The sequence below is a fragment of the Alexandromys fortis genome, unplaced genomic scaffold (assembly GCF_014885135.2).
Source record: "Alexandromys fortis isolate MF-2015 unplaced genomic scaffold, M_Fortis_MF-2015_v1.1 scaffold_192, whole genome shotgun sequence".
NCBI lineage: Eukaryota > Metazoa > Chordata > Mammalia > Rodentia > Cricetidae > Alexandromys > Alexandromys fortis.
This window is the reverse complement of record NW_026068071.1, coordinates 2,039,569-2,063,200: the sequence shown is the minus strand read 5'-3', so window position 1 is coordinate 2,063,200 and position 23,632 is coordinate 2,039,569.

The window sequence follows — 23,632 nt, the reverse complement described above, 5'->3', positions numbered from 1 at the left end:
TCCTATCACTTTGTACAGTAATTAGGTATAATATCTAAAATATGATCAGAAGACAAAGGGAAAGTCAATGCAACTAAAAGTACAGGTTTGAAGGAGCAAACTCTGAGTTCACCACAGTCTAACTTGGGTATATGAAGAAAGGAGGAAGCATAAGAAATTTCTCTTGCAGAAGTTTCATTAAAGCTGCCCATTTTCAACCAGACATTGTAGTTCTAGCCCATTTTCCCCTTTTCCAGGGTGTAAGTCATATCTGGGTTGTTCAGGCAGCCTGCCATGGATTCCCTTCATCCCCAAAGGTGTCTGAGGTGGGGCATTGTGATGTTGTCTCAAGCCCACCTTAGCTGCTCTTGGCTTGGGCAGACTTTGCTGACCAATCAGGGCTGAAGGGTGTGGCCCTCCATTGTTCTGGCAAAGGAGATAAGCAGGGTACTCAGAGCTCTGGGCCAGTCTGCTAGAAAGCCTAGCATGGGAAAGGAGCCCACGAAACCTGCAGAGCCTAGTGCAGAGGCAACCCCCTCGGCCCTAAGGGCCAAGATGCAGAAGACCCAGTGTTGCTCTACTTGTCATCAAACTGTGAAGGTGAGAGGACCTAAGCTTATTTCCTCCTTTCTGAAGCTATTCCCACCCCTCGGACTTTCTCTGGCCCCCTATAAACCTCTCCTCTACCTCTGCCCCTTCTCATAAATTCCCCTCCACATGTATATCTATCTTTTCCCAAAGCAGTGCCCTGTGACCTTAGTGTGTGATCCTTTCAGATCGCGAAGAAAAAGAAACAAGCCTTGCAAAGAACTACTAGGGGAAAGGCTTCTAGGAAAGCCACCCAAATAAGAATTCCAAAGGAGCCTAGCGAAACAGCACTGGAATTACTGAGTGAAGAAACAGGTGAGGAGGATGCCTACCGGAGTGCACCTGAGCAGAGTCAACCGGGCTTAGACAACTCCCGTACCTGTGTTGAGGACCTGACCAGCTCCAAGACTCAAGGCACAGATGAAGGCCCAAGGAACACCAAGGCATACATAGGTCTGGCAGTTAAGTCATGTTCAGTAATGTGAATATCGCATTTTAACACAAGGCCAAGTCATTGTGGTGCCAATAAAAGTAATCAGATGTGAAAATGTGTATGTCCTTCTCAGTCTCTGATTGTGGAAAAGGGAAGAAAGAAGGGAAGGGTGGGTAGATGATAACAGAGGAACATTGGCTTCTACAACAAACAGCCCCCTGATAAGCAGACACTGGAGGGTCAGAACTGATCCAACACAAATGTCCCTTGAAGATTTATTTCACAGGGTAGGAGGGAAAGCATTAGGTACGGCTGGGGCAAGGTCTCAGAACAGGACACCTGTAGGAAATGAGGTATGGGTCGCAGTTCCCATCCCGACTTAGACAACCCATCAGCTTTAAGATACGTACGTCTTTATGGTATTTGTTACAATCCTCCATAAGATCTCACCTCCCCTGTAATCAGATTGATGACTACCTTAACTGTCATCATAGAGCATTCATTCAGTAACTGAAGGAAGCAGATGCAGAGACACACAGTTAAACACTGGGCCAAACTCCAGGAGTTCAGTCAAAGAGAGGAAGAAGTAATAATATGAGCTAAGGGGTAAGGACCATGATGGGGAAACCCACAGAAACAGCTGACCCGAGCTAGAGGGAGCTTACTGACTCCAGACTGACAGCTGGGGAAACTGGAGAGGACACTGAGCTAGGCCCTCTAAATGTGGGTGGCAGTTGTGTGGTTTTGGCAGTTGGTGGGTCACTGGTAGTGGGACCAGAATTTTTCAGGGGATTGGGGGGCTCAAAAAAGGGTTTCTCAACAGCTATGGAGCCAGTCCTAGAAATCCCTCTTTAGACCAGGCTGGCCTTGAACTAACAGGGATCCTCCTGCCTCTGTTTCCCAAGTTAGGATTAAAGGCCTGTGCCACCACCGCCCACCTTTATCCCTACTGCATGAAATGACTTTTGGAGCCCAGTCCCTATGGAGGGATACCTTGCTCAGTCTAGATACAGGCAGGAGGGCCTTGGTCCTGCCTGAGTGTGATGTGACAGACTTTGTTGACTCCCCATAGAAGATCTCATCCTCTCTGAAGAATAGATAGGGGTTGGGTGGTGGGAAGGAGAGGGAAGCAGGAGGAGGGGAGGGAGAGGAACTAGGATTGGTATGTAAACTACAAACAGGTAGTTTAAAAAAATTTAAAAAGGCCCACAGAAGGACCAACGACCTCCTCCTATTGCAAGGTGCCAGTATACTGCAAGGATGGTAATGGTGACTGGGAACTGCAAGTACAGCACTGATTCAGCTAACTTCCTTCAGAAAACTAGGGAGGAGCAGGACAGTGAGGAGTCGTCTGCCAACCAGGGCTGGCCACCAAGCAGGCAGCAGTTTCTACAGGAAAATGTAAAACAATTGACCTGTCTTTCCAAATAGCTTTACTGTGTGTATTTTCTAATGCTGGTTTTAATTTCTTCAGGAGGTATCCTGAGACTGATTTCTCAAAGAATTGTTTTTGATATAGAAAAGTGGGGCTGGACAGGTGACTCAGTTGTTTCCTTACAAGCATGAGGACCTGAGTTTGATCCCTCAGAACACACAGTAAAAAAATAAAAATAATTAATCAGCTGGTTGTGGTGGCACATATTTTAATCCCAGCACTCAAGAGGCAGAGGCAGGTGAATCACTATACGTTCAAGGCCTATACATAGAAAGTTTCAGGCCAATCAAGGCTACACATAAGAACCTGTCAAAGACTCCTGGTCATACTGTAATGCAAAATGCATTTTCTCCAACATCATATGTTCCCATAGGCTCTCACAGTCTCACAGTTTTAAAGTTCAAAGGCCAAAGTCTCTGGTGATACTCAAGGCAATCTCTTATTTGTTACCTCCTGTAAAAGCAAAAAGCAAATTTCATACTTCCAACATACAATGGAGCTTAATGAATATTATCTTTCCAAAAGGGGGAGCTAAATTTAAAATGGATTGATTGTATCGATTTAATACTATTGAAACATTAATATAAAAAGAAGTACAATGTAGATGTGCTTGACAGCATCGATGATCCTGAAAATAATTATGATGTAAGAAGCCATTAAATTTTATGATGTGTAATCTACTCTGTATAGACAAAAATCATATCAGTTTCTGTCCGTGAGAGGGCAGAGTGTGGGGAAGAAACTAGAAAAAGGAATGTAAAATGTAGCTGCAGATTTCTCTCCCACCTGCAAGGTCTCGAACAATCATTCTGAAGCTCATTATTAATTACATCAGCTTGGTCTATTAGCTCAAGCCTATTATTAACTAACTCTTACAACTAAACTAATCAATTTCTACTAGATTATGTTTGACCACAAGGGTCATGGCTTTTTACTTTACATCTTGATTATTCTGCACCTGCTGGCGTCTCCCTGACACTGCTTTCTTTCTCCCTGTATTCAGTTTGGCTTTCTTGCCTAGCTATATTACTCCCTTCCATAGGCCATAGTTTTATTCATGAACCAATAATAGCAGCATACAGAAGTACATCCCACTATATTTCCCCTTTTCAGTCTAGTTAAAAAGGAAGGTTTTAGCATTACCATAGTAAAATTACATACATATAACAAAATGGTTTTCAATCAAGAATTACAGTTAGAACATTTAGTGTATTTGTATTTGACAAAATTAAAGAAAATACTCTATGGTCTATCCTATCTTTTTGTCAAAATTTTATAACTAATTTATTTTTATCATAACTGAAGAAAACTATAATTATAACTATCTAGTCTTCAACTCCATCAAAGACCGCAGAAACATAATATTACCTGAGTAAACAAGAAGTGCATTGTAAGTAACTTCCAAAACTCTAGAAATGACAAGTACTTCTGTTTCCTCGACAGTCACCCAAAGTAATTCTGTAACATTAGTATAGGCACCCATATACTTACTATTGGCGTAGAGTATTGGCATACTTCTCAGTGAAGTAGGAAATTTGAATAATTGCTCTACCCATATTAGCAGTCTGTCAATCATTTTCCTCTATGCCCTGCAGAATGTCTGGAAGTTTTTTCTGTGAAGCAGGAAATTGAAAGGACCATCCTGCCTTGTTTTGATAGAGGTTAGCGGTCATTTTCATGTGGGCCCTTTACATCCAGTTTATATAGCATACAGTCAAGCAGTCCAGGAAAGAGCAGTTTCTTGCCCTAATGGCTAGCCTTGCTGCATTGAAAGCAAATTTGAATTTTTACTGCTGAGTAGTACTCTAATATGTATATATTCCATACTTTCTTCATCCATTCTTCCATTGAAGGGCATCTAGGTTGTTTCCAGGTTCTGGCTATTACAAATAATGCTGCTATGAACATAGTTGAACAAATACTTTTGTCGTATGATAAGGCCTTTCTTGGGTCTATTCCCAAGAGTGGTATTGCTGGGTCCAGGGGTAGATAAGGAGCTTCTTCAATGCTCATCATCTTCTTGAAGCAATTGGGGCTGCAAGAAGCAGACTTGTCTACTGTCAAGGAAAATCTAAGTACTTAAAACATTTTCAATGTTATATTCTGCAGTGTGTTGAAGTGTTTGAAGATTACTTATTCATCTGAAATATATCTCTGCATACCTAGAAAACCTAACTAACACTACTCTAAGTTTGACTTTTAAATTGTATTTTAACTTTACACTACATTTTAAATGAGCTGTATAAACATAATGCTTTAAAAACCTGTAGGAATATACCTTAAATTTGTATCAATTAACCAAAATCCATACCAATATAAAATATTGAGATTAAAAGTTACTTTTTGGATTAAAGTAGATTTAATAATCGACTTTTAACCTTTCTGTATCACACACCCCTTTTTCTTTAGAAAGACATTGACTATGATCATAACTCATTTAAGCAATCCTCTTTAAATGAAGACAAACATTTATCAATATTTTGGGAGTTTGGGCATAGTATACTATACTGCTTCCTTCTGGTTGAAGGTGTCGGTAATCTTATGGGGATCATGAAAAAATTTAGAATTTTGGTTAAAACTTGGCTGTAGTAGTCTATAAGGCTGCAGAATCTCAACCAGTTGCCTTGACGTCAGAACAGCTGACATCAAGAAAGTAAAGTTACAAGTGAGTCTTATCTACTAGCTTATGCTGCCTTCTTGAAAGAGGAGGCTGCAGAAAATCAGTTCATGGGAAATGTCTGTTTGAATAGTAACCAAGAAGGCTAGATTAAGACAAAGCCAGAAAAAGTATTCATTATAACTAGTCTAACTATAACTACAATCTGATTGTAACTACTCCAACATTTTATTTTAATATTTTAATGGTGGTATTTTAAGAGTGGTAAGCAATAAACATGTGTTGTAGAAAAACTAGAATTTAACTGTTATTGGACCCTGAAATGAGACAATTGCATCAATCTAAGACTAAGACAAGTTGCTTCTTGACCACATACATATGGTTAAAAGTCCACAAGGGACAAAAATAAGAATGAAAAGAACAGAAATATTTGTGGCATGGGATACTGATCAAACACAGGTTTCCCTTAAAAGAGGATGGGAATGAGCAAGCTAGAGTTGGTGTGTGCATTCTCATGGAATATCTTACACTGCTAGAAGCAGTGAAGTAGAGATAACAGAGCACAGACTCCCATAGTCCTTTGTACTACACTTGAACACAAATATATTTCACAAGAACAAAAATATATATATGAGGACCTGATTCAAATATATTAGTCAAGGTTACCTAATGAGGTGTGGGGGCAAATAGTGCTAGTAAAAAGCAAAAAAAAAAATGAATAAAATAGGAGGAACAGACTCTCATAAATTAAAAAACAATGTGATAGATTTCAATAATGAAAGTAAATAGATATGTAACTGTCAACAGAGGGCAGTTTATCCAGTTTCCTGTCTGTGAGAGAAAAGATTGGTAGAAAAATAACATTTATTATTATTATTACTACAAATTTTCACCTCCTCCCCTCTTCCCATTCCCCCCTGCCCCCATTCTGCCTCCCCTTCACTCTCCAGTTCAAAGAGCAGTCAGGGTTCCCTGCCCTGTGGGAAGTCCAAGGTCCTCCCCGCTCCATCCAGGTCTAGTAAGGTGAGGATCCAAACAGACTAGGCTCCCAAAAAGCCAGTACATGCAGTAGGATCAAAACCCAGCGCCATTGTCCTTGGCTTCTCAGTCAGCCCTCATTGTCAGCCACATTCAGAGAGTCCGGTTTTATCACATGCTCCATCAGTCCCAGTCCAGCTGGCCTTGGTGAGTTCCCATTAGATTGGCCCCCACCGTCACAGGGGTGGGTGCACCCCTCGTGGTCCTGACTTCCTTGCTTATGTTCTTCCTCCTTCTGCTCCTCATTGGGACCTTGGGAGCTCAGTCCAGTGCTCCATTGTGGGTCTCTGTCTCTATCTCCATCCATCGCCAGATGAAGGTTCTATGGTGATATGCAAGATATTCATCAGAGTGGCTATAGTATAGGGCCAGTTTAGGCGCCCTCTCCTCAGCTGCTCAAGAACAAGCTGGGGGCATCTCCTTGGATACCTAGGAACCCCTCTAGAGTCCAGTCTCTTGCCACTCCTCAAATGGCTTCCTTAATTAAGATATATACTTCCCTGCTCCCATATACACTCCTCCTCCATCCCAACTGTCCCATTCCCCCAAGCTCTCCCCATCTTCCCCTTCTCACTTCTCTCTCCCCATCTCCCCTTACCACCGTCCCACCCCCACCCCCAAGCTCTCAATTTTTGCCTGGAAATCTTGTATACTTCCAATATCCAGGAGGATAACTACATGGGTTTTTTTTTTGGGGGGGGGGGTTCACCTTTCTATTTAGCTTCTCTAGGATCATGAATTATAGGCTCAAAGTCTTTTAGTTATGGCTAGGATCCACTAATGAGTGAGTACATACCATATTCATATTTTGGGGTCTGGGTTACCTCACTCAGGATAATGTTCTCTATTTCCATCCATTTGCATGAAAAATTCAAGATGTCATTGTTTTTTTACTGCTGAGTAGTACTCTAATGTGTAGATGTGCCACACTTTCTTTATCCATTCTTCCATTGAGGGGTATCTAGGTTGTTTCCACAACAGTGTTCACCTAAGAATGCGGCCTTGGGAGCCCTCTTCTATGCATTCTGGAATACTGAGTGGATTGATGGACCAGTCTTATACAGGCAAGCACAGCTGCTGTGAGTTCATGAGTGCAGTGGTCCTGTAATATCCAGAAGACACTACTTGGTTCGAGCAGGCCTGAACCAGAAACCTCCACCAGAGTAGTCCCAAGCCAGCCACCTCCACCTGACCATGTTCAGGCCAGTAATCTCGGCAGGAGCAGTCCCAAGCAAGCAACATGATGGGAACAGGCTGGAGCAAACACCTGGGATTGCAGAGCAACATCCAGAACCCCTGAGTGACCACCAGGAATGTAGAGTGACCTACAGGGTGACCAGAACCATGGCCTTGACTGCACCATGAGCAGACATCTGAGCCTTGATTGCACTGGCACCTGGAAGACTGATCACTAGAGACACAGCCCCAACTACACCAATCAGAAGAAAAGATGAGCAGACAAGGTAAGAACACAGTCAACACCACAAAGAGCAACATGGCAACAACAAAACCTAGTGGCTCTACAACAACAAAACTTGAACACCCCAATATAGATGAAACAGAAGAAAATGACCTGAAAAATAACTTTAGGAGAATGTTTGAGACCTTTAAAGAGGAAATGAAAGATTCCCTCAAAGAAATGGAGGAAAAGACAAACAAAAAAATGAAAAAAAAAATCCCAAAATCAGCAAAACTTGAAACCAAAATAGAGACAAAGAAAAAACAAACTGAGGAAATTCTGGAAATGGAAAATATGAAAAATCAGGAACCACAAATGCAAGAACAAACAGCAGAATACAAGAGATGGAAGAGAGAAACTCAAGTGCTGAAGATACAATAGAGGAAATAGACTTGTCAAAGAAATAATTAAATCTAACAAAACCTCAACATAAATATCCAGGAAATATGGAACACCATGAAAAGACCAAACCTATGAATAATAGGGATAGAAGAAGTCCAATTTAAAAAGAATAGAAAAAATATTTAACAAAACCATATAAGAAAACTTTACCAACCTAAATAAAGTTATGCACATGGAGACAAGAAGCTTATAGAATACCAATAGACTGAACCAAAAGAATAATCAAAACACTAAACATACAGATTAAAGAAAGAATATTAAAAGATGCAAAGGGGAAAAAGACAAGTAATATATAAAGACAGAAGTAATATATAAAGACAGAAATAACAGAATTACACCTGACTTCTCAATGGAAACAATGAAAGCCAGAGGATTCTGGTCAAGCGTTATACAGACTTTAAGAGACCAGGAATGGTAGCCCAGACTACTATATCAGCAAAACTTTCAATCACCATAGATGGACAAAACTAGATATCCTATGACAAAATCAGATTTAACCAATACCTAGCCATAAACCCAGCCCTATAAAAAGTAATAGAAGAAAAACTCCAACCCAAAGAAGTTAGTTCCATCCACAAAAACATAGACAATAGATGATCTCACAATGGCAAATCCCAAAGAAGGAGAAAACACACAAAATAACATCACCAACAATGAAAACTAAGTAACAGAAACTAGCAATTCCTGGTCATTAATATCACTTAATATAAATGGATTCAACTCTCCTATAATCACACACAGGCTAACAGATTGAATATGAAAATAAGATCCATCTTTCTGCCGCACTCAAGAAACACATTTCAACCTCAAAGACAGACATTGCTTCAGAGTAAAGGGCTGGGAAAAAAATTTTCCAATCAAATGGACCTAAGAAACAAGCTGGTGTAGCTATCTTAATATCTAACAATAGATTTCACTCAAAAGAGACAAAAGAAGGACATTTCATATTAGTCACAGGAAAAATCCATCAAGAGGAAATCTCAATACTGAGTATCTATGCCCCGAGTACAAGGGCACCCTCACATGTAAAAAAAAAATACTTTTAAAGTTTAAATCACACATTAAACCCCACACACTAATAGTGGGAGACATCAATACCCCACTCTTACCACTGGACAAGTCTATCAGATAGAAAATTAAGAGAGGAATAAATGAAATAACAGATGTTATGACACAAATGGATTTAACAGACATATAGAACATTCCATCCAAACTTAAAAGAATATATCTTCTCAGCACCTCATGGAACCTTCTCAAAAACTGATCACATACTCAGTAACAATGCTAACCTTCACAGATACTAAACAACTTGGACTAACCCTATGTATTTTATCGGATCACACTGGCTTAAAATTAAGAGTTCACCAACAACACTAATCTCAGAAAGCCCACAAACACATGGAAATTAAACAATGCTTACCTGAATCAATGGGTCAAGGAAGAAATTAAAGATTTCCTAAAATTCAATGAAAATGACCACAGAATGTACCCATAATTTTTGGAACACAATGAAAGCAGTGTTAAGAGGAAAGTTCTTAGCACTAAATGCCTACATAAAAAATCTGGAAAATTCCCACACTAGTGAGTTAGCAGAACACCTGAAAACTCTGGAACAAAAAGAAGCAAACTCACCCAGGAGGAATAGATAGCAGGAAATAATCAAACTGAGAGATGAAATCAACAAAATAGAAACAAAGAAAACAATACAAACAATCAATAAACCAAAGAGTTGGTTCTTCAAGAAAATCAACAAAACAGACAAACCTTTATCTAAATTATTCAAAAGGCATAGAGAGAATATCCAAAGTAACAAAATCAGAAATGAAAAGGGAACAAAACAACAAACACAGAAAATCTAGAGAGTCATCAAGTCATATTTCGAAAACCTGTACTCCACAAAATTGGAAAACTTAAAGGAATTGGACAATGTTCTGGATAAATATCACATACAAAATTTAAATAAAGACTACATAAGCAAATTAAATAGACCTATTACTGCTAAAGAAATAGAAACAGTCATCAAAAGTCTCCCAAACAAAAAAAGCCCAGGACCAAATGATTTCAGTAAAGAACTTTACAAGATTTTCAAAGAAGAATACCAATACTCCTCAAATTGTTCCACACAATAGAAACAGAAGGAACACTGTCAAACTCCTTTTATGAGGCTATAATTACCCAGATACACAAACCACATAAAGACATTACCAAGAAAGAGAATTACAGACCAATCTCACTCATGAACATTGATGCAAAAATACTCAATAAATTACTGGCAAACCGAATCCAAGAAAACATCAGAAAAATCATCCACCATGCTCAAGACAGCTTCATCCCAGAGATGCAAGGATGGTTCAAAATATGAAAATCTGTCAATGTAATCCATCATATAAACAAACTAAAAAAAAAACCCACATGATGATCTAATTAGATGCTGAAAAAGCCTTCGACAAAATACAACATCCTTCACAATAAAAATCTTGGAGAGAGAAAGTATACAAAGAACATACCTAAACATAATAAAGGCAACATGCAGCAAGCCAACAACCAACATGAATCTAAATGGAGAGAAACTCAAAGCAATCCCACTGAAATCAGGAACAAGACAAGGTTGTTCACTCTCTCCATTCTTTATTTAATATAGTATTTGAGGTTCTAGCTAGCACGTAAGACAAAAGGAAATCAAGGGAATACAAATCAGAAAATAAATCAAACTGTTACTCTTTGCTAATGATATGATAGTTTATATAAGGGACCCAAAAAAAAAATCTACCAAGGAACTTCTACAACTCAAAAACACCTCCAGCTATGTAGCAGGATACAAGATTAACTCAAAAAAAGACAGTATTCCTTCTTTACATTTATGATAAATGGGCTGAGAAAGAAATCAGAGAAACATCACCCTTCACAGTAGCCACAAATAACAAAATATCTTAGAATATCCTAACCAAACAAGTGAAAGACCTGTATGACAAGAACTTCAAATCTTTGAAGAAAGAAATTGAAAACACCAGAAAATAGATCTTCCATGCTCTTGTGTAGGTATAATTAACATAGTAAAAATGACAGTCTTACCTAAAACAATCTACTGATTCAATGCAATGCCTATGAAAATCCCAGTAAAATTCTTCAGAGACCTCAGAAGAACAATACTCAACTTCATATGGAAAAACAAAAAACAAAACAGGATAGCCAAAATAATCCTATATGATTAGTAACTTCAGGAGGCATCACAATCCCTGACTTTAAACTCTACCACAGAGCTACAGTACTGAAAACAGCTTAGTATTTCTATAAAAACAGACAGGAGGACTAATGGAAATGAATCAAAGATCCACATATCAATCCACACACCTACAAACACATGATTTTTGACAGAAGTAAAAAATATAAAGTGGAGAAATGAAAGCATATTCAACAAATGACACTGGCATAATTGGATATCAACATGTAGAAGAATGAAAATGGACCCATATCTATCACCAGGGACAAAACTAAAGTCCAAGTGGATGGAAAACCTCAACATAAAACCAACCACACTAAACCTCATAGAAGAGAAAGTGGGATGTATACTTGAACTCATTGGCACAGGAGACCACTTCTTAAACATAACTCCAGTAGCACGGACACTGAGAGAAACAATAAATGGAACCTCCTGAAACTGGAAAGCTTCTGTAAAGCAAAGAACATGGTCAACAAGACAATATGGCAGCCTACTGAATGGGAAAAGATCTTCACCAACCCCACATCAGACAGGTCTGATCTCCAAAATATACAAAGAACTCACGAAATTGGTCACCAAAGAACAAAAATAATCCAATTAAAAAATGGGTACAGACCTAAACAGAGAATTTATAACAGAGGAATCTAAAATGGCTGAAAGACACATAAGTAACTGTTCAACATCCTTAGCGATCAGAGAAATGCAAATCAAAACAACTCTGAGATTCCATTTTATACCTGTAAGAATGGCCAAGATCAAAAACACTGATGACAACTTATGCTTGAGAGAATGTGGAGTAAAGAGACCACTCCTCCATTGCTGGTGGGAGTTCAAAATTGTACAGCCCCTTCAGATATCAGTATGGTGATTTCCCAGAAAATTAGGAAACAACCTATCTCAGGACCCAGCAATACCACTTTTGGGTACATATGCTCAATTGTACCACAAGAACACGTGCTATTTTCATAGCAGCATTGTCTATCATATTCAGAACCTGGAAGCAACCTAAATGCTCCTGACTGATGGATAAGGAAAATGTGGTACATTTATGCAATAGAGTACTACACAGCAGAGAAAAATGACATTTTGAAATTTGTGGGAAAAATGTATGGATCTAGAAAACATATTGAGTGAGGTAACCCAGACCCAGAAAGACAAATATCAGATGTAGTCACCCATAAGTAGCTTTTAGACATAAAACAAAGGAAAAACTAGCCTATAATTCACAACCCCAGAGAACCTAGACAACAAAGAGGACCCCAAGTGAGACGTAAATGGATCTAATCTACATGGAAAGTAGAAAACCACAAGATCTCCTGAGTAAATTGGGAGCATGGGGACCGTGGGAGAGGGTAGAAGAGGAGGGGAGAGAAAAGGAAAGAGCAGAGAAAAACAATTTAAAAATCTTATTGTTCATAGTCAAATAATTCTCAAAATGCTGCATATAATTGCTGATTAATAATATAAGCACACTGTCATAATAAAGACTGAGAAGGCTCTGCAGTAACTAACCCCCTTTTCTTCTATAGTTGTTGAAGATTATTTAACTAAGGATATTTTGGGTTTTTTTTTCCCCCAACATTGTAAGCACTGTGAAATTACTTGTATTCTAATATATAAAATACTTGGAAAAATTATTCTATCCCATGATTAGCACCCATCCCCTTCTTAGCATATACTTTATGGAAGAGGCTCCAGTAACCTCAAACAAGGATGTAAATATGACCAACCATAAAACACAAACTCTAAATGGAAGGAGAGGAACCCAATAAGGAGGCAAAATTCAAAATTACTTTGCTCATTCTGTGATTTGATGGAGAGTTTCACTTCATATGGAGAAAATGAGTCCAATCACCGAAAACAATAAATCAAGAACCAGTGTCCAGGAAACTGGGCAGGAGAATAAACAGAAATGTTGATGGTCACAGCAGAAATGGGTCATAAATCAGAAGCTAAGAGAATTTAAACACCTGAGAGGAGGTCAACATCTATGGTTCAACTCTGGATAACTCATCAGGACTCATTAAAAGATCACTGGAGTCCAGGAGTTATAGAATCTTATTCAACAGACGCTTAAGATATCACTAATTTATATTTGGTTTGAAGCTTCAGTGACAAATGTAATTGTGTAGTAATATCCTATACATCTAACAGAGCACCATTAAGATGTTCTATTTGCATATTTCTTGACACTGTTTTTGGCAGATTTTTCTCTAACAAAATATTTCCTCAATTCAGAAAGAGGTTATACTCCTGAGTCATGCAAAGGTACCATGTGGTCTAACAACAGTTTTGCTTTAAAGTTTAACCACCCAATACAAGGCCATAGAAACAATAGTAGAAGGGTATTGTATAATATATTTTTAAGACGTGTTAAATTTGCTTATACTGTAGAACATTTGTTTAATGATGTAAAGATGTGTTGCATTCCTTTATGTTGCATTTGCTTAACTCTGTGAAGATGTGTTACTTTGCCTGCCTAAAAACACTTGATGGTCTAATAAAGAGCTGAACAGCCAATAGCAAGGCAGGAGAAAGGATAGGTGGGGCTGGCTGGCAGAGAGAATAAGTAGAAGGAGAAAATTGGGGAAAAAAAGATCAGGGAGTGAGAAAAGAAGGGCCCAGCCACCCCGCTACACAGCAAGCCATGGAGTAAGAAGGAAAAAAAAAAGATATCTAGAAATAGAGAAAAGTAAAAGCCCAGAAGCAAAAAAAGGTAGGCAGAATGATTTAAATTAAGAAAAGCTGACTAAAACAAGTCAAGCTAAGGTTTGGCATTTTTAAGTAAGGATTAAGCCTCTATGTGTATGATTTATTTGGGAGCATATGATTTATTTGGGGGCTAGGTGGTGCCCCCCCCCAAAATGCCAAAATAACTATTATATAATAACAGCAGGAGACCAGTTCATGGATTCAGATGACCTGCTTTCTACATCTAGCACCAATGGACACTTCCTGTGGCTGAAAGTCCTCATTCAGCCAAGGGAAATGTGGCTTTAGCCGATGTTTCAGTTCTTTCGCTATGTTACCTACTTCTCTACCTCTGGCTTTACACACGTGCTATTGCTTTTACTTGGAATGTTTGAACTTTCCTTATCACAGTGTTGACCCTCCATATCCTTTATCTTAGCACAAATACCAAATCTTCTGGAAGGTTTTCACTTTTCTCTTGCCTAGGTCCTTTCTTCTAGAGTATTTCTTTGTACTGTCCTCCATCTCCCAAGACAATTCACAACCGATTTCATTGGAGTTACTTATTTCAAGGTTTATTTGTCCCACTAGCCTTGAATACCACAAGGACAGTAAACATTTCTTTGTTACAGTTCACAGCTCTGTCTCTGCTTATACAATAGGATCTCAGTATTTGTTAGGAAAAGCCATAAATGATCTCAATTTGTACATGGGAATCAGTGACTCTCAGTCTCTTGAATGATCTCAAGGTGTGTGTGGGAATCAGGGAGTCTCTGTGAATGATCTCAAGCTGGATATGAGAATCAGTGAGTGAGTCTCAGTTTTGAGATTTTTCTGGACTTTGTATTCTACTTCAGGTACTTTTATCAAAATTAACAAGATTCACTTATCTCCTGCTTAAATAGCTCAGTATTTGAACCCTGACTTCTTATCTCTATATATTTCTCTAAAATGAAAGTACTATATAGCTATAAATATATTTCTCAGAAGTTATGCATGTTTAATATGTAAAAAGTAATTTCCATTTTAATTTTACTCAGTAAATCAAAGAGAACAGAGCCATAAGCAACCCTCCTTCCAATATACCTATTTAATAAATTCTGACTAATTAGGATTATGTTAACGTCAAAGAATATGATCTTGATATTAAAAGCGGAAAGGAAGGGGGACAAGCTGATAATTGATGTGGAACTACCTCGATCCTTTCTTTCGGTGATAAAATGAAGATAACGAACACCAGAGGTATTATTTGTGTGGATGCCTATAAGATGAGAGGGAATTCTCACAGTCCTGTTTTCTGGTCTCCTGACCTTATGTGTAGCAGTCATGTCTTGGAAGACCAGATCAGATCCTGTGGTACTAGAAGGAAGTAGACAGATCAGACCATTTAAATATTACTAAGAGCAGGAACAGACTTTAAGGAAGAACAGCATATATTCCCCAGAGGAAGGAAAAATCACTCTATTGGTGGTAAGAGCTTCAGCAAATACTTAAGAGCATAAACTCTGACCTGGATGCCCTGAGCTCTAGCCCTACCTCTTACTATGTGTGAACTATTAAGGAAATTAGCCTCCCAATGCTCTTTCCCTCATCACAACATGAGGAGAGTTGAAGTTACTACATTCAGCAGCTGGTGCAGGCAAAACTAAGTAATACTTTCAAGTACTTACAGAAACACTTATCACATTAAGTGATCAGTATTTGATTTTCTATTTTTTTCTGCTCCATATTCAATAGCAAGGGCAGGGAAGAAGTTGTGTTTGAAAAGCATACAGTACACAAGATTAATCTAGCTGGAGGCAACTGGCAAAACAAAGGAAATTGAGAAATCCCTTTGGGTGGGATAGCCAAAAGAGCTACTTAACTGAGGTTACTTAGAGGCCAGACTGTAATACCTTTGGGATTCTCCAAATCCTCTGACTTTGATGCAGGTAGTGGCAATAACAGCCAAGAGAAAGCAGCGTGAAGGCACCAGTTAACACTGGAGGGTGGCACGTGAGAAAACAAGAGCAGGCAGACAGCAGATGTGGAAAATGTCATATGACAATCATAAGACTCCTTCTGAAAGGACTGTCAAGCTTTTCTTTCAGGTGTCTCCTGGAGAACAAGATGAGAAGTGTCTCCTAGTAGGAAACATCTAGAACCCCAAGCCTGGATAGCTGTCTAATAGTTCTTTAACTCAGAGAAAATCCACTTAGAAAATTCAAAATGGTCGAAACACCCTTACTTACAACAGTTCCTCCTAGAATTGAACCACGTAAGCATTGAGCTGGGAGATATAAATTGTAGTTCTGTATCAGTAAGTGGATTTCAAGGCTGTTGTTCTCACTTCATTAATTCTATACAATTTCTTGTCACTAAATTACAGAAAGCCGCTTTCATTTGAAAAGTCTTAACACTTGAGGCCACTGAATCATCACTAAGATCTCAGAAGGAATGTCTACATAAAGCCCTCTACAGCCATTTAGAGGAAGACATGAATACTGACATCATTTATAATGGCTGATCTATCACAATGTTTGCTCTTCTCACAAAGCATCCAGAACATTGTTGAAACTTGTCCTTAAGTCACTTGGCAGAGGTTCTATCTTGGATTTTTGCCTGGCAATGGCTTCTTCCTACCCAGTTTTCTCATCCTTCTGCACAAGCTGTAACCTAACTTTGTGACTGGGCTTGCATATGTAATTTGAGCTGCGTCTCACTGCCAGGTGGTTTCTTCCTGCTCAGCTAATTAGTCCAGATTCCCCTCTAAGGCATGTAGGAACTATCAGTGAAGTTAAAAGAAAACAATAGGTCAGTGGTGGCAGTTTTTGAAACTGCTGATTGCTTTCCCTATTATATCATATGATCGTGAGGATTATTCTACACTTATGGGTAAATTATTCAGTTACTCATTAACTCAGTTCAGACACATCGAAGCTTGTCCTGGTTTAACATTTTAATCCATGTGACATGGAAAAAGCACATTCTTCTCAATCAGGTGTTAAATTGATACACTAAAACCTAACTATCCAACTGATTTTTGTAATCATTTTATTCACAGCTTAACAGTTCCAAGATGAGAGTTTGAAACAAAAATCATGATACTAGAGTTCATGTTTTAATTATAACATTGGTCCATCTTTCGTGGTTTTTAACTGGGGGATAATGATAGATTTATCAGCTTCCTGATAGCAACGGGGGTTACTCCAACTCCTGCAGATTTGATGAAGACTTTAGTAGAAGGACTAGCAGCTTCAGATATTGGTCATTTGTTACTCCCTTCTTTAAACAGTCTCGAAACTGTGGTCCAGAGAAAATAGCATCAATATTGCCTAGAAACTGGTGAGGCAGATTTGTATGGCTTACCTCAGAAGCACCAATCAAACTGGGTGTGTGGGAGTGAGGGGGTTGTCAGCAAGCTGAGCTTTAAAAACTGTGTAGCTGATTCTGATTCATCTCTATCAGATGGAGCCCTCTTGCTAAGCATTTGTCCAAATAGTTATGCAAAGCCTATATACATATATTTCAACCAAATCCTTAAGGCTGAGCCCATTATCAAGAATCTCAGCTCACAGAAAATAGTGTTAGGATCGTTGCTACTTCTGTGAAAGAAAGAAGGAAAAAAACATGCATCCATTTCTTGGTAAATTTCCCCAATGGTTTTAACAATCGTTACCATATGCAAAATATAATGTTCTCAAAGATTAAATACCACTTCTGGGACTTAAAGAAAAGAGGAATAGAAGACCATACCTGGGAAAAGAAATCTCTTTCCTGCTATGGAAGAAATATAACACTTATTATTGGGTCATTCTAAAATCTGTTACATTGATTTGCAGACAAAGAAACTTTGTAGACAGAGTGGCCAAGATAAATGAGAATACCTTTCACAGTGACTTTCCCAGGGTTGACACACAACCTTAACAAGAAATTTTCCTGAACAGATTAACCTAATCACTAAAGTTCTCTTTGACTGCAGTCACAAAGGGGAATGAAGTTTAGGTGAATTTGCCTTAAAATCAGAGTGCCAGACTCCTGCACATTTTTGACATTCATGGAATTCTTGAGACCATCAGTAGACCACCCCAAAAGACAAAGAAAAAGGAGAAAAAAAAAGGCCAACTGTAGGAAGTTCAAGCAGCAATTATCAACTCCATTTCCAGGAGGATAACCCAAGGAAACACTTTTCAGTCACTAAGTAGCACTAAAGATAAGGGAGAGTCTGTCAACCAATGGATACAGGAGAACTGGATTATCTTCTTTCTAAACTTATCTGTAGGAAGGGCTGAAGATTCCTGGACACTGAGGTCACCAAAGTTCTAGTGGCCACCCTACTGTGGCCTGGTCCTGCTTAAATCTAAATACTTATTTGGATTAGCTCTGCCACTTTATGATGCTTGGAGAAAATCAAAATAATTTGTTAAGTGGAATTTTATGACCAGGACTATCCAGAGAATTTAACATGGATGGAGGTACTGACATGAGTCCAATAAAAATATTATCACCAACTTATTACTATAAGACAATTGAGAAAAATTGATAAGAATTGTTAAGTTTTGCTCTACCACTTATTGAGGGTGTATGTTTATCCTGAAGAATAAATTAGAAATAGTCTATATTTTAATCCCTTCTTCAAGAAACCACCAAGACAGTATATACATTTTGCTTAACATCAAATATTAAAAAGAGAACATTCAAGGATTAAGGAGATAGCTTAGTGGGCAAAGTGCTTGCTGTGTACGCATAAGGACCTGGACTTGATCCCAAGAACCCATATTAAGCAACAAGAAAGCAAGCATGGTGGTATGCACTTGTAATTCTGATGCAGGAAGGCAGAAACAGGAAGCCAGCCAGCCTAACAATGGAGCCTCAGGTCTCAGTGACTGACCTCCTTTCCAAAAATGAGATAGAAAGACAACTCCTGAGAAAGAACATTCTAAAGTTGGAACATATGTGTGTGTGTGTGTGTGTGTGTGTGTGTGTGTGTGAGTGTGTGTGTGTGTGTTTGATTCAAAGTGAGACCCCAGCCCTCTAACACCCCTATATCCAAGGAGTCTGGGATAAATGATTGGAAGCATCACCCCAGCCCTTTGCCTGGGAGTTGCATTGGTCAGGCCGAATTCTAACTCCCAGCCTGCCAGTTGCTGACCCCTCCCTGGGGGAGAGTCTGGACCACTCCCACAGGGTATTTATGCTTGTGCTGGAAAAAGAAACACATGGTTTCAGGGTTGCATGGGCTCCTCTTTTTGCCATGCTGCCTAGGTTCATCCAAGAGTGCTGCATTCATTAAACATGGGCATTTCAATTTGGTCTAATCTGGTTTGATTGGAGTTCTTTGCATTGGCGGAGCGGCTTTTCATGTGCACTCATGAGTACACACTGGCATCTGCACAGGCATGTGCCCTCATGCATACATATACACATACTCAAACACAATGTGTTATTCTTAAAAAACGGTCCCCGGGCGGGTTGGCGGAGCTCACCTTGAGAAAGCGGCTACAGGAGGGCACGTGCCACGCCCACGGTGGTGGCAGGTAACAGACACGCAAACACAGGAAATAGCCATAAGTATTTATTAAGGAAGAGGGAGAAAGAAAGAAAGAAAGAAAGAAAGAAAGAAAGAAAGAAAGAAGAGGTAAAAGGAGAGAAAAGAGATAAAAGAAGAGAGAGACAGAGGGAACGCCTGCGCACGCCAAGGAAGCAGAAAGAGGAAGAGTCCCAAGATGGCGAAGGGCAGGTCAGAGGTAATGGGAGTGGGCGTGGCTAGGGCAGGGACCAAAAGAATAACACAATGAATGAAGAAAGCCTCTGCTGTTAAAAGAAACATTCAATTTGCTTAATCTTGTGTGTGTGTGTACCAATAATTTAAACTAGCTCAAAAGTATCTGGGTATCTGAGAAATCTGAGACGAGTGGAAGTGTCATGAAAAAAAAAACCATAAACATTGAAACAATTAGAATAAATATTTTATATCTCCTTTATAAGCCAAGATTTCAAAGGGGGAAAGTCATAGATTCAGTGATATAGATGCTATGACCTTGGTCAGCAAGACAGCCCTGCATTCACCCTTTACCTACCAATGGCTTTTCTTTCAGCTACCACTGAACCTCTTAAGAAGCACCAGTCCTTCAGACTTGTTCAGCTGAGACTGCTGTGCTAGGGCCCAGGGGCAGGCCAATTAAGATTCATTATGTCACATCAAGGAAAGAATTCTAAAAGCTGGCCCTCTACCAAGAATGCAGCATCCTCACCCCTCTACTTCAAGCCCTGAGATGTTGTCAGTAAAAATAGCCTTAGCAAATCATAACTGCTGGGAAGGATAGAGATAATCTCTATAAGGTCACAAAGAGCTAAAAAAAAAAAAAAAAAAGGTCTCTCAAGATCAAACAACTCTTACTAAGAAAGGGTCAGAAAATTCAGGATATGATCATTCATTGTTTTTCTGAGGCTCAGACAGAGATGCTGAGATTCTGGGATGGAGTGTCTGTCATAAAGATCAAGAAGCATGCTCAACCAACTCCTAGTTCCACACTGACTAAAAACCTCATTTCAGAGTCCTAGGTAAATTAGTAATATGCAGCTAAATAGCTCGAAACAGACAGTCATCACAGTGACAGACTTGTAAAGAGCAGTTGCAGGAAATTGCACAAAATAAGCAGAATAAATATTTCTGGAGAGAATTGGATGTTTTTTTCCAACCACCACCTGACAGCCCAACTTTCAAATTTTACTGTTCCTCCCCCACTCTTCTTTGCCAGACGAATGTACTTCCAGCTGGACTTAGGAGAGGCAATGGTGTCAACCAACGACTCGTTAAGAAATACACACCTGTCATAAAGGCAAGAGTCTCTCAAGGGATATATTGAATTGCGTTCCCTGCTTCCTATGAAAAGGTGCAATGAAAAAAAATGAATTAACTATCAACTACCAGATGTTTCTAGCATCTCTATTAGTTTGAGTAAGATGAAACAATTGCTACATTGTACAGATGTTAACTCACATAAACATAAGTAAGTATTTAGGATGTGGGAGGAAGGCTCAACTAAGTGTGTCTTGAGAATTGATATTTTGTTCTTGGCAATGCTTTATAATAACAGGAAAAATTCCTTCTTTCACTGACACATTTTAGCAACACATTTAATAAGTGGGCATATATTTAAGGGTACAAACTTGTAGATGTGCACTTTCAGTTTGACATTGCTTGATGGCATCCACTATAATTATTTCAGTCTTCCTGGTGGTGCTCATAAAAGTGCACTTCAGGATTCAAAAGCATCCTGGTTACAGGAATTTCTAAATATTACAAACTGTATTCTGCAGTCATGAATGGAGTCTAGTAAAGAGACATGGTACAGCAAGGACATAGGGAAGGATAGAAATGCTGGTCCTCTAAAATTACTGAGAAGAAATATGGACAAAATGTTTGGGTTACTCCTGACCTGACCCTATAATTAAAATGTCTGATATGCAAGTATATAGAGCAGTCACCAACATAGCAGGACTTCTTACATTTTTTTATCCTGAAGACTCCTTTCTGCCTGATAATTTTTTATGGAACCCCAGGTACATAAAATAGAAATACAAATCAAATATTTACTGATAACAAATCATAAGGAGATTTATTTTAAAATATTATTTGGTATAAATATTTGGTATAAAGATTGCCATTTACTCAAGGCAAAAAAGTCTTGCATATTAGTGGATGTTTTCATTTATTTTGACCATTTTGTATAAATACATAGTACAAAGTGATAGACGTATGTTTATGGCCATTTCAAAACTTGTTGGAAATTCTGCTCTAGTTACAATCCAAAAATTCCTTCGGTGATTTTTTTTTTGCAACTCATATAGCAAATTTTATAACAAACATGCTAATGCAGTGCAATCCAAAATATATTAATTGGATACTTACTTGATGACAATGACTGTAGCAAAATACTAAAAGTAGTTTTTCATAATTATATCATGTTTTTATGTAAGAGTAGAAAAATGGTGTGTAGAGTAAAAAAAAAACCACTGCAATGCATGATGTACAAGAGTCTTGACAGTGAGCCTCGGTGTTTCAGGCAACCTTCAATGGCAAGGTGTGCTGTGGCCGCACGAGCAGCGAAAAGTCAGCATATTGTGTGTACGAAGGCAAAGTTTCAGAGAAGTAGTGCAACACAATAGAGACCAAGTATTGAAGGAAACACCTCGAATTTGTTACACATTTGGGTTTGCGTTCATATTTGGTCACTGCACATTCAGAAACCTTTTACTGATGCCAAAATTTTCACGATCCCATCATTTAGATCTACAGCGCAAGGAACTATGCTGTGTAACAGCAAGCCCCTCAGATGAATCGCCTTTGGATTCAGCTCCTTCTTACCTCCACATCAGAGAAAACCCTAGAATGGAAAGTGCAGGGAAGACACCATTTTGTGTCTTGTCATATAGGCCTCATCAACAGGGTTTCACTCCTACGCTACATCTGATGAGTTTTTCTCTAGGGGCTTCTGAGAACATCCTGGAGGATTTTGAGAGATTATATCTAGGGCTGTGCAGAAAGAAGGCTGAAGTCTATTAACAACATTTGCTAGTACTCCAGAGAGAGATAAGTGAACTCATGTGCAGGAATACTCCAGATTTAAACTCTGCTAAGAGAGTGAGCTCTGTGGTCAACTAGACTGAGGTTCAAAACTATAGCTTCATTACTTATAATCTTTTACACTGGGTAATTTGTTCAGCTTCCTTAAGATTCTGTTTCATCTCTCTCCTCACAGAAGACTAAATAATATCAACACAGAATATAATAAATTAAATAAATACATGAAAAGAGTTTCACTCATTTTGTTTCACTGACTAAGAGAAACAAGAATGACAGCTATTACTATCATAAATAATACTAATGGCAAAAGACAGCATCAGTAACTCTCTGGTTTGAAAACAGACTTGAAAATTTCTTTGTGTGATTAGAGATTAACAATAACAAGGAGAGATACTGGGGAAAATGAGGAGAGAAAAAATGACAGAGAGAGAGAGAGAAAGAGAGAATGATCTCAATTTTTATTAACCAAGGAAACTGGAACCAGAAGCATTGGCATTCACAACCCAAAGGTAATTGTTCTTTGGTTGAGTGACGTTCTCAGCCCCTGAGACCTTTTCCAATTTCTTAGTTTAACAGAGACATTGGTGTCACATTTAGGGGAAAAGAAAGTGCCTTGACCTCTTCAAGTAATTATGAGCAAAGAAACAGATGAAGCAATAAAATATAGTCAGGGAGCATTGGAAATCTTTAAGAGGTAAAGGAAAAACAATGGAGTGACAGAAAACACATTTTATTTTCTCTGATATTGGTACTGTGAGTCCACATCCTGAAGGGTACCCAAAAGCTACTTATCCTGTATCTTAAAGAATTCATTGTGTGTGTGTGTGTGTGTGTGTGTGTGTGTGTGTGTGCACATAAGAAAGGAATTGATGAGCACTCAGATGCTGTGAACAGAGGTGATATTTCTGTTCCCTATGGATACTGAGGCCACCAATTACAAAAGAGGGAATTTTAGAGTCACAGATGATAGATGCTTTAGAAACACTTGTGCTCCAGTTAAACTACAGTTAAATATGTTAGACAAATGGCCAGCTTCCAGATCAATAGTGGGAGGACATTTTCAGTGGGAAGAGCGGAAAAGAATTTTAAAGAGCATTGCTCATGGAATAATAAAAGAAAAACAGCTATAGATCATGGACTTTTATTTCTAGAATAAACCTTCAAGATCATTTAATCCAACCTCATTACTTACAGATGAAGA